This window comes from Argiope bruennichi, chromosome 7 (genome assembly GCF_947563725.1).
Source record: "Argiope bruennichi chromosome 7, qqArgBrue1.1, whole genome shotgun sequence".
Taxonomy (NCBI): domain Eukaryota; kingdom Metazoa; phylum Arthropoda; class Arachnida; order Araneae; family Araneidae; genus Argiope; species Argiope bruennichi.
The window spans coordinates 78414730-78432351 of record NC_079157.1 but is presented as its reverse complement, the minus strand read 5'-3'; the positions used below and the strand labels follow the sequence as shown (position 1 = coordinate 78432351).

At 29.1% G+C, this 17622-nt stretch overlaps 1 protein-coding gene across 2 annotated transcripts in view; it reads right to left on the bottom strand.

Moving 5' to 3' along the window:
- The window catches only part of LOC129976352 (steroid hormone receptor ERR2-like), an 84573-nt gene that overhangs the window by 61942 nt on the left and 5009 nt on the right, over window positions 1-17622 (bottom strand). The window contains exon 1 of one of the 2 annotated variants that reach the window (XM_056089880.1): window positions 15113-15131. The exons of the other annotated variant lie outside the window; for it this stretch is intronic. The gene's annotated coding sequence lies outside the window, so the exon portion shown is untranslated. Of the gene's footprint in view, window positions 1-15112; window positions 15132-17622 lie in introns of those variants that run through there. 2 annotated transcript variants of the gene reach the window in all.

The following is a 17622-nucleotide window of genomic DNA, read 5'->3' as shown; positions in this document are numbered from 1 at the left end:
AAATGAGAAATTGCCGAGGAGCACAGTGTAAATAAAGCATATCTTCATTAGTAACAGAAAAGCTTTCCTTCGAATAAAAATATAAAAAAATCGAAAAGATTATCTTACAGTGACATCAAAACTTACCATGAGTTTTCTATGCGTCATGGCAACACATGTTAAAAATTATGTAAAATAAATTTTGGGCTACTATCAAAGTAATTTTAATTTTCAATAAAAAAAATTAAAAAACTATTATATAGCGAACAGTTTAAAATTATTCATTGAACAAGTGGTTTCACTATAAGAATTATCATATAATAAATATGATTTTTTTTTTTTTTTTGTATACATTCTGATGCTCAGTAACAAAGAAACTTTTGAGCCCTAAAGCCACAGGAGAAGAAGAAAAAAACCATGAAAGCAACGTGAAGAAAATTTTAAACAGCTAAGTTCACTGGTATTGAAAATCAACTTTAGAAAATACACCAGAAAAATGTAGTTCTGACAGAATTTCTTACACGAGTAAAGAAAGTATATTTACTGTCATTCTTCAAGAATAACATCCCCTAAATCTCTCAATTCCATGTTTTTATTCCGGAAAGGCTAAAGCCCTCCATTTGGAATAAATAAAATAAACGAACTGGGATTCTAACTTTTTTTCGAATCGCATAGTTTTCAGTTCCCACGCCAAAATAAAAACTGCCATGTATTCGAGCGCCGAACAACAGAGTTTTAAAATGACGATTCATTAGTTCAATAGTAGAATCAATACAGAGAAAATAAATAATATAGTTTTGATTAAAAGTATCACGTTATTGCAAAACATTTAAAAAAAAGATAAAGATAACAAAGATATTGTTAAAGGAAATTATCATTATGTTCATTTAAATAAATATAATAAGAACAAGAATTGGATATGCCGCAGAAAGTCAACAGGAGGTTCTTCGCTCGCATATCTTATATATGTACCCGGAATAATAAGTACGAGAATTTAAAAAAAATCCTTGCTAATAATGATTGATTGTGATGCCATACTAAGCTGTAAACATTTTGGTGCATCAACCAGAACGTTTTAGAGTTCAATAGCTTATTTGAGAACATGTTTCTCAAATTTAATTATACATTCACATTGTATAAATTTTATAAAATATTCAAATTTTCTGAAAAAGATACTTTTAATATCTTTTTTTTTTATTATTATAAAAAGTTCACAACTTTTAAATATTTAATGTGTTTTTCAAAGTTTTTAGATTGAAGCATTCGGCTTTTGTATTTCTTAATGATTTTAAGATAGATTATATTCAATCTTTTGATACCTAATGCATTTTTAAAATGGAATAAATTTAGTTTTTCAATTGCTTATACTTTTGTAATGTTTTTAAGATTCAGAGTTGGCAACTTATAAATTCTTCGTAAGTTTTTAGCACAACTATATACACATATTAAATGCCTATTATATTTTCTTAATGTTTCTATACTTCACTATTTATAGCTTATTTTTTGTGCGTTTAATATTAATTTTGCAAAGGACACTATACAACTAGAGTTGTTTTTGTAGCGTAATTTTCTTTTAAATAAATGCATTAGAGTATATTTTATATTTAGCTTCGAAGAATATAATCGAGTAATCATTTTGGTATCGCAATAACTTTATGGGATGTTTACTGTGCGTTTATAACTGTTTTTTAGTACACACATTTCATATTTAATATACTAAAACAATGCAATAATAAACTATCTCACATAATGTGTTTTAGGATAGTTAAATGTTCTTAAATATTTGTTCCTCAATTTTCAATGGCGAAAAAAATTGCCCTAAGAAACAAAATGGTTCGTAAAAGTTGTCAAATTTTCACCACATATCTATGGAACTAACAATGCATTTTTCTTTATTATAAGGCAAATAGATTAAACCTCAATTTTCTTGCTTCCACTTCTTTTTAATATGATGATATCATCTGTTTACTGACCCACTAATTCAACTAAAAATCTAAAGAACATCTGAGGCGTTTATAAGTGATTCGCTTTTTTTTGCTTCTAATTACATTGAACCTTCTTTCAATGTTTTGACTTATCAAAGATAATTCGATGCACGTACGGTATACAAGCACAACAGTTAGTCGATTAAGGTATACAAGCACAGCAATTAAGCGATTAAGGTATACAAGCACAGCAGTCAAGCGATTAAGGTATACAAGCACAGCAGTCAAGCGATTAAGGTATACAAGCACAGCAGTCCAGCGATTAAGGTATACAAGCACAGCAGTCCAGCGATTAAGGTATACAAGCACAGCAGTCAAGCGATTAAGGTATACAAGCACAGCAGTCCAGCGATTAAGGTATACAAGCACAGCAGTCCAGCGATTAAGGTATACAAGCACAGCAGTCCAGCGATTAAGGTATACAAGCACAGCAGTCCAGCGATTAAGGTATACAAGCACAGCAGTCCAGCGATTAAGGTATACAAGCACAACAGTTAAACGACTAACTGAAACAAACATGCTCACCAAAATTTAATATATATATATATATATATATCTTAACTATCGCGTTTACATGTTTGTGAGAGTACAGTCTGTATACTCACTGATCAGAACAGACTGATATACAGTCTGTTCTTTGATGGATTTGGTTCCAAATTTACTACACAATTGCGCTTAAAATGTTAAATCTGTGTATTAAATTTTTATCCATTTAGTTTATATAGAACATTCCTTTGTTTTATAATTATCGTGTTAACTTATATTTGGACGGGCAGATTTCTTCTGAATGGATTTCGTTCAAAATTTGGAAATCTACACATCTAGAAATGAGCAAATTTAGAATAGAGACTGCATACCAATTACATTCGTCTAGCTCAAAATGTTTTAAATTCTCGCGTTCAAGGCGTAACTCCAGAAATGTGTTTTTCGGCCTTAAAAAGGTCTGAAATATGTAAAATCGTTACTTATTTATTTATTGATGACCAGTTACGGTAACGAAAATGCGTGAATTTTTCTACTCCAGTTGAGGTAACGCTATACTGATTACAAATTTTTAATTTCCTTTATTTGGTTTTATTTTAATTCAAAAGTACTTCAGAATGAATCTGAAAGATTGATTAATTAACAATGTTTAATTTTAAATGCATCAAACATTAAGAAAATAAACAGAATCGTTTAAAATAATCGGCCGAAAAATCTTAAGCCTAGCCTCATTGGCGTGGGGAAAAAAAACTGAAGCCTTACTGATTTGGCGGTGGGGAAAATGAAGATTTTTTTGGCGGGGAAGTTGGCTTTTAATTAATAATTAAAATTCTAATTAAAAATTCAAAAAAGGGACCCCAAGTTCACATTCCGGACCTCCAAGGTATACATGTACCAAATTTGGTAACTGTAGGTTGAACGCTCTAGTCTGTAGAGCGCCAACACACACACACATTGAGCTTTATATAAGTATAGAATACAAAACTTTCACGCTTTTTCTCACTTAATTCTTTTTTGTGTACGAGAAAATAAAAACTTGTAGCGTATAGCTTGCTGTACTTTTAAGTTATTGCGCTCATTTGCGTACAAACACAGATTTAAAGTTCGTACCAATTTTGGAAAAGGGGAAAAAAAGCATCATATTTTGCCGTTTAGCTCTTAAATTCATCTTGTCCACAGATTCCCAAAATGTAATTAAAAAAATTAAAACTTGGAGGTCGAATTTTTCAATGATATAAACTCTATTCTTTATATACGAAAAAGTAAAAAACATTTAAAACATAAAATTTCCCTTGCAAATAAATTACGATTGTTCTCTAATTTACAGAACTTTTTGCAGCGTATCTCCTGCTTCGTTTTAATGAAGGAAAAAAATTCGGCGTAACTAACCCACTCTGAATGATTTGCTTGTTACCCCTGCCTTAAACGAAGTCAATAAACAAATTAATAAAAGAAAATACAACGCATACGATAGAGGCCACCTCGTGAAATGCACGGAAGACTGGATACTACTCTATTTCAGATTATAACGAAAGGGATAATAGTTTTCAAGCCACTTTAACGCCGGCAACCATATCTAACAAAGATGCCGAGTGAAAGTGGGGGACACAATTAAAAGTAGTTTCGCTTGAGTGACCTACATCTATATGTTGCCTGTTTTTGTCTGAACTGTTTATGACCGGAAACATGACGTTCTATGGAGACTTCATGCATATTTTACAACCTGCTGTTTTTCATTGGATTAACTGCTTTAGACAACCAATTTGAGAAAAAGAACAGTTTATTTCCTTCTTTTTCGTTTGAAAAAGGGTACTGGCGACACTGGATCATAAAAAAAATTAGTCATGGATTAGTTTATGATGAAATATTTTTCAAGTATTTGTAACAAGTTACGGTAAACTTCTTTAATATGTCGTTGAATGATGCACGATCCAAATTAGATTCAAATAGCAATGAATTGCCTATTTTAGCAAAATATAATGTTATAGTCTATTTTATTTCAAAATTAATTTTTAACACATTACATTAAATATCGACAATATTCAAAAAAAAATTAAATTTCCAACTTTTTCGTAACCAAATAACATTAGTGATAATTACAATATCTTCACTGCCGCGGCTCTTCTGCAGCAACCATATATAGATATTTCTTCTTCCTTGAATTTTTATTAATATTTTTTTATAAAACAAAAATGTAATACTCATTATTAAGATATACTGTAACATTTTAGATCTATTACAATAAAAAAGATTAAGATAATAATCTTATTAGTTTTTCATTTTTTTATGAATGTTTGTAACGAAGAATCGAAAAATATTTTGTTACAGTTAGTTCTGACTGTAATAATATTCGAATTGGAATTCCAATAAAATGATAGTGAATTGGATTTATGTCTCTAAAATGTTTACTTTCATTACCGAATACTAGTAGCTGTATAGCTTTTTTTTTTTTTTTTGCACTGTAGAATAAATGGCGCTCTAAGATAGCAAAAATGATACGCTAACAAGCGACATACTTAAAAAGTTATCCTGTATTTCTTTGATGTCTGCTTTTCGGAAATTTAATAATAATACGTTTTGAACAACATTCGGCCGTATTTTCAATTAAATATGACTTCACAAGTATCTGAGAAGTAAAGCATTTTATAAAAGTTAGTCGTAGACATGTATATTTTATTAAAAAGAAAAACATATATATGTTTGCTTCAAAAACCTATAGCTAATTCACCTGAACAACTGCGGTAAATACAAAAAGGGTTTTTTTTCTTTTTTTCTTCCCTGGAATTCTGTATTTAGTAGTTTTTTTTTTTTTTTTCAATTCTTTTCAAATATTTTTTTTAATATTATTTTTTTAATCATGGAATTATGTTTTATTATATTTTATATTACTTATTTTTATATTATATATTATTATTTATATCTTTACAAATATTATGTTTTTTGGTAGTAGGGAACCTATACAATGCTTCAATAGATTAATTAGCAAAAATAAACAAACATCTCAAATATTTTTCATTTCGCCTCTACTGTAATGAAATCGAAGCTACAAGCGCAAAAGCGTAGAGAATTTCCATACTTGACTGCAGACAGTATATTACAAAAATATTTTAATATATTTCGCAATACTTTATGATTGCAAAATTCTTAAGATATATCATATCAGCCGTAAGATCAGCTTCCTTCTTAAGTATGAAGACATTTTCCAAATTTATGCAATGCAAAGTAAGGACCAATATCCAAGACTGAAAATTTAACAACGCTTTTCAATTACAATAAAAATTTCTAAACAAATTAAAACAAATATTAACAGAAAAAAAGATGAAAATATTCAGCGGAAAGCGGATTTTTGATTCATCATTGGAGAAAAATTACAAATTAGAGAAGAAATAAAAGATAATTTACCATTTTCTATTAAATCTACCTGCTATGCGTTAAACGTTCAAATTAGTTATTGAACAAAAACATAAAATCCATAAACTAAAATTCGAGGAAAAGCAACGTGGAAAATTGCTTTTTGATAGGAACAGCACATTAAATATAAAAATATTCGAAATCTAAATATCAACAAAGTGCGATCTAATTTATGTTAATTATGCCACCAGGTCAGAATTTTAGGAAACACAATTATTACACCAAACAAAATTATTTATACGACAAAAGTATAAAATACAGAGATAATGTATTACGAACGTGATTAAAATTTAAATTCCATAGTTGATTTTAAAACAATGGCTGCCGAGTCCAGAGGGCAAAGTATTTTTCAAATACAAAAGGTACAATAAAACAGAAATTAAACTAACAAATAAAATTAATTTAAGCGAATTCAACTGAAAAACAGTTCAACAGGTTTGAAATTTATTCCTACATATTAATGCACGGCTGGGCATTAAGTCGATTGCGAATCGACCGGTGGACCACCAAGACATTTTGAGGTGACCACCTTTACTACGACTGAAGACGCCCATACTAAAAGAAATTAATTGTTACATTCATGTATTACCCATTTGGTAATGTTGATGTGGAATAAATAATTAAAAATATAAATTATATATCTCTTTAAAAAAAAAACGAAGTTTCCTCCTTCAAAATGAAAATTTTAAAAGCACGTAGTTCAGAACCTAAGAATAACTTTTAGAATCTAATGGGCGAAATAAAATAACCTAATTTAAAAAAAAAAAAAGTTGCATATCATTTAACATCGTTCTTTGGCTCTACCTATCTATGTGAATCTGCATTTTAAACGATGAATATAATTAAGACAACATATTGTTCCCGTCTTACAAGACTACCACGCAGAATCCATGCTAGTCTTACAGTTAATGATCATATATCGATATATTCAAAATTGGCAGACAGTATGCAAATTAAGTCTTCCATTAACTATAAATAACTACGAGAAATAATTTCAGATGGAGATTATTTATTTTTTAATGTATTTTGAATTAGATATTAAATCAATCATTTGATATTATTATATTTGTGGCTATATTCCGTATTTATTATAAAGTTGTAATAAATATTATAGATCATTTTTATAGCTCACCACACCTGCGCCACTAAGTGGACAGCAACACCTTGAAAAAATTAGAAGTAGCCGTACCCTGGAAAAATCTGCCCACCCCTGTATTAATGCATCCTAAATTTCCAAAAACTTATTGAAAATTCAAAATCGATAAAACTGAAGTTAAAACTTAGCTTAGTTTAGCGTGCTGTGCCTACAAACACCCAAAATATCTATTTCAGAATGAAATATGATGGGAGGAGGGGGGGGGGGAATAAAGTAATTATCAAATTAAATTATCAAAATATTAAAAACAAATTAAAATTTTTAACGTAGACTGAAACGCATTTTGTCAAGAAAATGTTAAAAGTGGCAACAACAAGATTCTTAATTTCAATTTTTTAATCATAAAAGCCAGGAGGAGGAAAAACATTCACTGCACATTGCCTCAAATTTATGTTGAGATACAGTAAAATATAAAACAAGATATGCAGCAAGAAATCGCAATCTTACATGGTGTCATCTCGAGAAAAGGCATCAGGTGAAAGTACTGAAAAGAAAATGCCCTTAAATGATTTTTTTGCAATTACGAATAAACACAAAAATAGGATGACGCATTTTAATTGCGAAATGCCCCTAAAAACGAGACAGAGTGTCTGCCTGAGTGAAAGCAGGAAAAATGCTTTGAGGTGGCATTTAAAACATTGGGCATCAGAACAAATGGAGCAATTCAACAGGCTATCGCTGACTCCTCCACATGGCATTTGTATTCCGCCAACAAATACATAAGTTAATAAGCTCCGTGCCAAGAGATAGAGACACTCGCCAAAATAACTTCCACGTCGGGTCTTCTGCTCTAAGGGCAGGGAATTGGAAAATCTATTTTCAGACGAGTACACCTTCCGTATTCATAGCTGCCACATCCGAATAGAAACTGCATAAAGCCAAACCTTGGAACCAATTTAGTTTGGCTAATCCGCAAATCGGGATTTGTTTTCATAAAAGATGGAACGCCCCTCCCTTAACGTAGAACTTCCGAAGCATTTGAGGAAAGGAAAGGGGGGAAAAAAGCTTTATGTGGCAATCATTTGAATCTTTATTATCTTCGAAGCTGATAAAAAGGCGATGTGGTATCCTGAATTATTCTGGTGCATAGGACTGTCTCATTACCTTTTACATTTCATGCACGTTCTAGAAATGCAAATATAACCAACAGACTCCTTAGGTAAATAAAGCTGTAGCAACCATAAAAAGAAGTACAATGAATATAATACTGCATTCGACGCATTCTTTTAGATTTTTTGTAAATCACATAAACCAAGAGCAGCAATCCAGTGTATCACAGACGTCCACAGAAAGGAATAGTGGGAAATCGAAATGAGTGACAAAATTATATCACCACACAGTAATCTTAACTGGTTGGGGTTTTTAATTAAAAATAATAAAGCTAGAAAAAAAATTGATAACTAAGACTTATTTAGATTTACAAGAAAATAATTTAAAAATAGACGTGGACTGAAAGCTGAAATACTAATTTCAATAAAATAAACCGATGTGTTAGCCGATTTCATTTTCAGTTCTTGAATTCCAAATTATGAAATTGTATTGCATTTCAAATTTTAACCCTTTCGCACTTAAATTCCAATTATCAAGCTTTTAATTTTTATTAATGCTGGCAGAGAAGAGAGTGTTGTTAGGAAGTACTTTGAACGGACATTTAGGTATTAAAAAATTTTACAGCAAAAATTATGTTTGGGCGATCCTTGAAGATAGTATTTTGATGAAAGGGCTTTTCATTAAAAAAAAATGTCTAAATAAATAAATAATATCTGAATGGCAACAAGTGTGCGGGAAAATCAACATAAGATGCATAAAGATCAAAATGATAAAATGCATTTACAATTCAGAAAAATTGTAAGAGGAAACATCATATAAACTCGCTGTTATACAAATTGCATAAATCGTCCTGGAACAGGTTAACTCTTTAAAAGGCCATTTTTTTCTAGTCATGTTATATTAAAATACTTTTAGGGTTGAGATTGACTTAAGTACAGTGACTCATTTAACTTATTAGGTCAATTTGTTTTGATTAATTAATTTGTTTAATTAATAATTAAGAAATAAATCAAGACGCATAATTTTTGAGTAAGATAAGAAACCAAAGCATCTAAGTTTCTGCCTTATTGAAAAATTTATCAAAATTTATTTCAACCTAGATAACTTCACACAAAGATTGATGAATTTGCTGGGAAACATACTTCCCATGGCCCTAGAAAGGCTTAAAAGAAAGTTGCAGTTTTTATTATTACTTGGTTTTTTTATTCTTGTTCAGAATCCAGATCATAGAACAAAGCTGAAGCCTGATATACCAAAATAAATTCCATTGTGTTGTTGTTTCTTATGGCACTTGCCATGGACAAGTCCGCTGTTACGAAGACAACGATTTTAAGCCGGTGGGGAAGCGTCTCTTGAAATTACATTGTAACTATGTAATATCGTTTTGACTTTGTCCTGATTTGTTCTCATTCCTTTCAACATGTACAGAAAAATAAAACTTTACACGTCATAAAAAAATTGTCCCAAAATAAATTTTAATAGAATCAATTGTAAGCACTATCGAAATCACAACTAAGTAACTCAAGGTTTTAGATAAGTATATGCGCGAATACTACTACTACTACTTTATTGCGCATGTGCCACTAAGCGGCACTGCTTTGTAGTTTTCTTACTTGCAGCACCATATACACACCTCCTGAGCGCAAAGCATTTATGTTCTGCAATATGCTAAGAAGGAATTTGTAATTTCAATTCAATATTTCGTTTAAAGTTTAATTATGATCCCTAGGGGGACAGAAACATCCGCCGATGATATAGGCAATTTAAAATGATCGGAAGCGTTTGTAAATGGTAAATGTAATAAACACGGACGAGCTAAAGTGCCTGTTTTATGTTGAAAGCATCGGAACATTTTACAAGGGTAGTCCAAAGAAATCTTTTCGGAACACACGTCTTCGATTTCACTTGCCGAAGACGTGGAAGTTTTAAGACACATTTATATATGCGTCCATACCGGTTACAATTGGTATATGCTTTAATGTCAGATGACTATGATGTACGTTTTAACTTTGCAAGTGAAGTATTTGAGTGAAAAGATGACTTTCTTGATCATGTGATGTTCAGCGAGGAGTCAACTTTCCATCTAAGTGGGAAGATAAATACCCATAATGTTTCTATCTGGAGTTCTCAAAAACTCATAAAGTTGTACAATATGAAAGAGATTACCCAAAATTAAAAGTTCTCTGCGCTGTGTATCGACGTCAAGTACACGGGCCATTTTGAGTAACTGAAATTATTGTAACAGTGATGGCTTATTTAGATATGTTGAAAGGAGAGCTCTGTACTTATTTAGTAGAGAGCGAACCTGTAAACTTTATTTGGAAATAGAATGAAGCCCTCATCATTCGAATCTCTTTGTACGAGAGTGGTTGAACATCAAGATCCCAGGCCACTGGATCCGTCACAATGGTCGAAACGACATATGCTTTTTCACTGACTTCCATATTCACCTGACTTAAAGCTATACGAATTTTTCTTTGGAGTTTTATAAAATATCGTACCCACATTCCTCCCCCCCTTAATGATTTACCAGAGTTGAGACAGCATTAAAGAGGCTACTGCTTCCATTATTCCGGACTTTTAATCAAACTGTGGGAAGAATTGAACTTTCGGTTGGATGTGTCCCGTGTAACTAAGAGATCACATGATGAACATTTGTAAGAAAAATTAAGTCAGTTTTACCCTTCAATATGATGTATAATTTGTTGTAAATAGTTTAAATTAAATTATTATAATATATCAAAAACTGGGATATTCTTTTCTGGACACCTTATATAAAATAGTACTTTCTTCCAACACAACAGTCTTCCCTTTTCGCAATTTAATTATTAAAAATTTACTTAACAGCAATGCAATTGGGATAACAAGCAATCAAAATTATATTATCAACAAAAAATTTTAATTCAGAATATTCAAATAGAAAATTTTACTCTTCTCATCTAGTGAAACAAACGAATGTAAAAATCGAAATTAATAATGAGAATTAATTATACGTCATTGTTATTTGTTCTCTGAAAAATGCAAGGTAGAAGAAGTATGTACACGTAGATATCCACTCTAATTGTAGCTTAATAACTAATTTCTATTCCGTTTAACATTCGCGTGCATTTTCAACTGGAAAATTATTTACACCAGTCAATGGTAGCCTCTAAAAACAGCCGTGGGTATATTGGTTCATAGGATATTAAACTAATTTTAATTGAAATATTATTTTCTCAATTAAATTGAAAATAACAATTCTTATATTAATTTTTTTATCTTAATATTTTATAGATGGCTCTGAGGGCTGATTTTCCATGACCATCTGAGAGAAGACATTCCATCTGACAGACAAGATAGTTTTCTGAGAGCGGTTGCAGAGAAATAAGATTTAATAACTACAAATCTGATGGAACTCAAGGTTTTCTTTTTTAACCACCTATATCTCTTTATAGACATAAGCAGATCCAGACATTTTCAGTTCCAAGCACTGCATATTATGAATCGCCTGGTTTAATAAATTGGTGAATTTAAGTTTCATATTTCAGTGCATTTTTAAGTTAAGCTATTTTCTAACGATTTTAACTTTCTACTTTTAGTGATTTTATGAAAACTAGCCACTTTTGACAAACAACTTTGTCCACTCAGATTATTGACTTTTTAGGCTGTTAAACAATGAATATGAAATGAATTTGTTATAATTTCTCTTTGTTTTTTGATACGGTAGAAAGGCGTGACTTTTATTGAATCAGTCTACAATAAATTAATGAGGGTTCAAATTCAAAAGTGTGTTTTATTTCGTAGCATGGTGAAAGTGAAAAATTTTCTTCAGAATTAATGTTTAAAGAAAGCATTTTTTTAAATACATATATCAATTTTAACATCGACAAAAGCATGTGATTGAGTGTTTTCATGAATGTGTTGAAATTCCATCATAGCACTGATAACGGACTGCACACCAAATTGTATTTTAAAAATTTATTAAAAAGGAAGAAAAAAACTGTACGGAAAGAAAATTGATATCATTAAAAAAATAGTTTTTCTATTTTAAGATAATGCAAAAAACATTTTTGTGAAATTCTATTTTTGAAAGATGTGAATATCAATTTCCATAGGCAAACCAAACGATTTTCATCTGACGACAGTTAAACTTATTTTCGCGCTTTATTAAACTTTGTTTGACGCCTATTTCCATAATTTCTTCTTTCCTCTGACTGAATGGAAATTTTTGCCATTTTTTCCCCGATCATTTCTTATAATATTTTGCAATTCAATTAATTAGTTAAGAAAAACATTGTAATTGCATCTGTAAAAACATTGAATGAAGAATTTCGAACATTCGTTATTATTATTAATGAAACGGATAATTTAGGGTTTTCATTAGCAAAGGCAGTCAGTCCTGAAGTTATATCTTTCAATTTCTTATCTCACATAAAATGATGTGTCTTGATTTGTTACTAAAATACTAATTAATCAAATTACTTAATAAATCAAATTAAACTGATCCAATAAAATTTTCTTAAGTTAGTATCAATCATAAAAATATTTGAATATACATATGACTAGAAAAAAAAATGGTCTTTTAAAGGTTTAAGCAGATACGAACCTGATTTATATACGTTTAAATATCATTTTAATATTCTTTTATAATTACAATAGCATGTTATGAAGCCCGATTCGGCAAATTTTAATGCACGTTTGTCTCCTATCGAATGAACTCGCCTGAGATCACGTAATTCTTACGTCACATCCGCTAACTCATCAAAGCCAAACTGTACTACTTTAATGAAACAGGGGGGGGGAATGTAAGGCAAATGACCAAGTCCTAATTATATATGTCTTCAATTCGATGAAATTAAAAAATTAAAAATAAACAATTCCGAGATAGAATTCGAAAAATCAAACCATTTTAAAATTCAAATGGCTAAGAGAATACAGATATTGTTGAGATATTTTTAGTAATTAATTTTAAAATACTACTTTTAAATTCAGTACTTAATTTTAAAAATTCATTTACAGAAAAAAAAAAAAAACTCATTTCATGTACACATTATAGAGCAAATTTTACGTAATATAATTCATTTAAACTTAAATTTAAACCAAATCTGCTGCAAAAATATGCCAACGCGGGTTGAAACTTCACAGTTACATAAATAGATGGTTAATTAAAAGTATGTTTTATGCGAAGCAATCCCCGCTTATTTATGCTTCATTCTTTCGTGGATACAGCGAATAATCAAATGGTGAAAGAATAAATTATAAATTAAGAGTAGAGAGAATTAAACTATGATGAATAGTTACGATTTTAAGTTTCCAGAACTGGATTCCCGAGGAGCATGAGATGACCCAATTTTGACGTTAAGTGACACCATTTTGAGCTAGTTTTAACAAGTGAAAGCGTCAAAGTGCAAAATAAAATTGGAAAAATTCAAGACAACACAATGCCATTTTAAAAGCGCTTTCAAACGTTCTCTAAAATTTCATAAGATTTACCTCAAAATACGAATATATAATGGAATATTTTTCATTCCAGAGAAAATAGACAATGGAATGAATTGGTTTCGCATCTAAATTTTTTTATAATTATGAACCAAAATTTCGAAACAAAATATATAAATCGATTTCAGACCGGTCTTTTCTCGCAGAAAAAATATATAATATAGAACACTTTATGGTTCACTTTCAAGTTTCTTCCTGCATTTATAGAGCTGAAAACGGAACATTGATTTATCAACAATCCGAACCTAATTTCACATTAGTAAAAGAAAATGGCATTCAATAAATATGAGAACACAGCCGAGGCTCAAACAAGGGAAATAAATTTTAATCGCACTAGCAACCAGATTTTATAAATTAGAACAAGTCTCAAGAGAAGGTTTGGATCTTTACTACAATAAAAAGTACCGGGAATAATGTCATAAAACTAAAGATATCAATTCATTGGTCCAATATTTATTTATTATATCTCTTATAAAGAAACCTCCCATGACTCTAATGCACTTCTGTCAATATTTTTCCGATCTTCAAAATATGCTTAAATCATTTTTATGAAATCCCTAGAAGACAACTTTTTTCTACTGAACTAACTTTTTTCTACTGAATCAAGATTCAAAACAGTGCCAAAAAGGGATAATTTCAATCTTGAAAATAAGAAAAAGTCACATGGTGCCATATTTGTTGTATCTATGTCAAAAATTCACGACAATAATGGCACTATCTATGATAAGACGCATTGTAACTTTTGTGGTCCAGAAATCATGAATTATCTCGCCATAAATTAGATAATTGCCGGTATTAAATCAATTTAACAATGTCTTTAATTGTTAAATGGTAATCACTCTGATCTGACCGGAATGCTGATCGTTTGTTGAAGTGAATGGTCTACCAGAGAGTGATTTGTCTATCGCGAATTCTCTGCATTCTTCAAACATTTTATACATTCAAATACTTTCATATTTGGCACACACGTCTTTAATGTTTTTTGAAAATTTCAAATATTTTTATAGCAGAAATTGCATTGCGAAAACAAATTTTAATGCATATTCTCATCTTAATGAATCATATTCGCCATTTTAGAAAAACGAGTAAAAAAAAAAAAAAATTCTTATTTTATTAAAAACAAATTTATTTTCAGACGATAATGTGAAATAAAATATTGAGTATTGCCAGTTGTTTAGATATGTCGTGAAAAAATTTCATAAAAATTTGGAAAAAGTTTGTTTTTTAACCAAATAATTTACCTTTTTTTTTAAAAAAAAAAAAAATTTAATAGATAAACGATCTATCAGTAGACGTATTTTTATGTTTTTAAAATCTTTTCTGATATTATATCTTAACATTAAATGACTAATTAACTACAAAAAAATTGCATTATTTGGAGAGGAATCTTTTCGGTAAAATCAACAGAATTGAAAGAACTCATTATCTGGAGAAGAAAAATTGTTTCTTCTCAACAAGTACTGTTGGTACTCGCTAATTGAATTATTTAATGAAGAACATAAATTATAACTAAACATTCAATTACTAATCAACAGTCTGATATGAAATAATGAAATATCTTGATACTTACTTTAGACGGATGCAAAGTCGCATATACCGGTTCATATTCATACGCAGGCAATGATTCCGTATAATCTACATTCTAATATAAAAAGTAAAACAAAAAAAAATGCTAAGTTAAATCAAGAAAATTATATCTACCAAACACGTTTTGTGCAGATTCTGTCAAGATGGGATTTTTTCCACTCTACCGTCATCACTCAAAGGGCAAATTTTCTGAGACAGTTTAAAAAAGGAGTTTTAAAATCGCGAAATATTTAATAAGGTGATGGATCAGAACAGCAGGATATAATATTAAGTAATCTTTTGTGTTCAAAACTTCGAGTGTTTAGAAATTTATTACATAAAGTATTTAATGCAAACCTTTTTTCTTTTTTAATTTTGTCTTTCTGCTCAGAAGGAAATAAAAAGAAATTATCAAAAATAATAAATAATGATAAAATAACCAAATAAAATAAAATTAGCAATAAAAAGAAATTATCAAAAGTAATAGGGAATTTTTACAATAAAATTTTTTTTTCACATATTAATCTTGGTATATTTGAAATGATTTCACACTGAATTCAATGTGTCACACAAATTTATTAAAGGGAAAAGGGGAAAAAATCCAGTACTTATAAGCATTTTAAGTTGCTTATTATGAGATTAATTCCTAAGAATATATTCAAAAAATAAACAAAGTATAAAATTTATTAAAAAGCCCAACTTACAAGATAAAGGCTTGAATATTTTTAGAAATTAATTTTGAATATAATATACGTTGCATAAAATAGAATTAAATCAAGTGCTTAATACATGCAAGGTGATATGCTATTACATTTGCACAAAATTAAATATTTTTTTTAAATAATTGTCTGCTATTTAATGCAATTTAATTTATAAAAAGCACTATTGTTTGACTGAGCACAATGAAAAACGAAAATAATATGACTCACTTATGGTTTAAAAAACGGTATTTTCTTCAAAAACTGTGTTGCAAAAAAATAAGAATCTGATGCCAGTCGCAAATAAATTATTTTTATCTCCATAAATTTACATACCTTTAAGGGCCATAAGTTAGTGTTATAATTAACTAACTATATATAAAACTTTAATATAACAGTTATAATATACCAAGTACACATTATTAAAGTACTCAACATTATCTTTGTTTTTGTGCCACTGAAGTATTCAATTTCAAAAAGTTTTAATAATTAATAATATCATAGTCAAGATGAGAGAAAAATTTAATTATTATATTCTTACAATTTAACGGATATGTTAATTAGTGTCCTATTAAAATTCTAATCTCAATTAAAATTGTTTCTTTCAAATAAGTATGCCAAAGATGAAAATAATTAAATGCTGCTAAAAAAATTCTGGAAATGACGAAATTTTTTTTTTTTTTTTTTTTATCTTGCCAAAATAACTTTTTGTTTTAACGGTTTTAATTCCAAAAATTTCATTTTCCTTACTAATGAATGTTTTAAGTTATAATAAAATTTGTGAATTCAAATATTAGAAAAAAATGAAAACTATAATAGGGACATTGAAACTGTTATTTACATTACCTAAATAAGGTCTTATGTGGAAGAATTTTGGATCCATAAAACTATTCAGAAATTTCTTATAAAATATTTTTTTTTCTTTTTGAGATTATTTGCTAGTTGTAACCAAAAATACCTGCAAATAAATACATTCTTATTGAAAACATTTTGATTTTTTTTATTGTACAACCATTTAAAATGAATGATTAAAATGAATTTATTTTATCATTCATTAATAATGCTATTATTTTATTTCTCAGGTTGCCGCAAATTTTTTGGACAGAAATGAGACAATAAAAAAATTTTCCTCTCAAACACAAAACAAAAATAGATAAACTGTTTAAGAAGCTTTAAGTCAAAGAAAGTTTGATTTCTAAGATAATAAATAAGAAAGTTTTTAAAAGCTTTAGAATAATATTGAATGATTCATAAAAGAAATCAGAATTTTCATAAATATTTTGGTTAGTAAAAAGATACATTTTACTCTGTTCTTAACCCTTTCTAGGACCGTGGGAAGTATGCTTCCCACCAAATTTATCAATCTTTGTATGAAATTATATAGGTTGGCATAAGTTCTGACAAACTTTTTTAGTAAGTCAGAAACTTAGATGCTTCAGTTCTTTATCTCAGACAAAATGATGCGTCTTTATTTGTTACTTAATTATTAATGAACCAAATTAATTAATTAATCAAATTAAATTTATCTAATAAGCTAAAATAAGCCCTTTTCTTATTCTAATTTCAAGCCTAAAAATATTTTAACATAATATGACTAGAAAAAAATGGCCCTTTAAAGGGTTAACTGTCATGCTCCTAGATATTTGAAATCAAAGGATGATGTGATCCATAGATTTCTAACAGAAAAGATAGAAAGGGTTAGTTTTAATAAATAACATTCAATCATTTTTTACCTGTAGTGCTGTACCTGCATTACCAGACATCATAGGGGTTTTTTTTATTGTTATTTTTATTCTTTTCTTATAAATTTTATTTC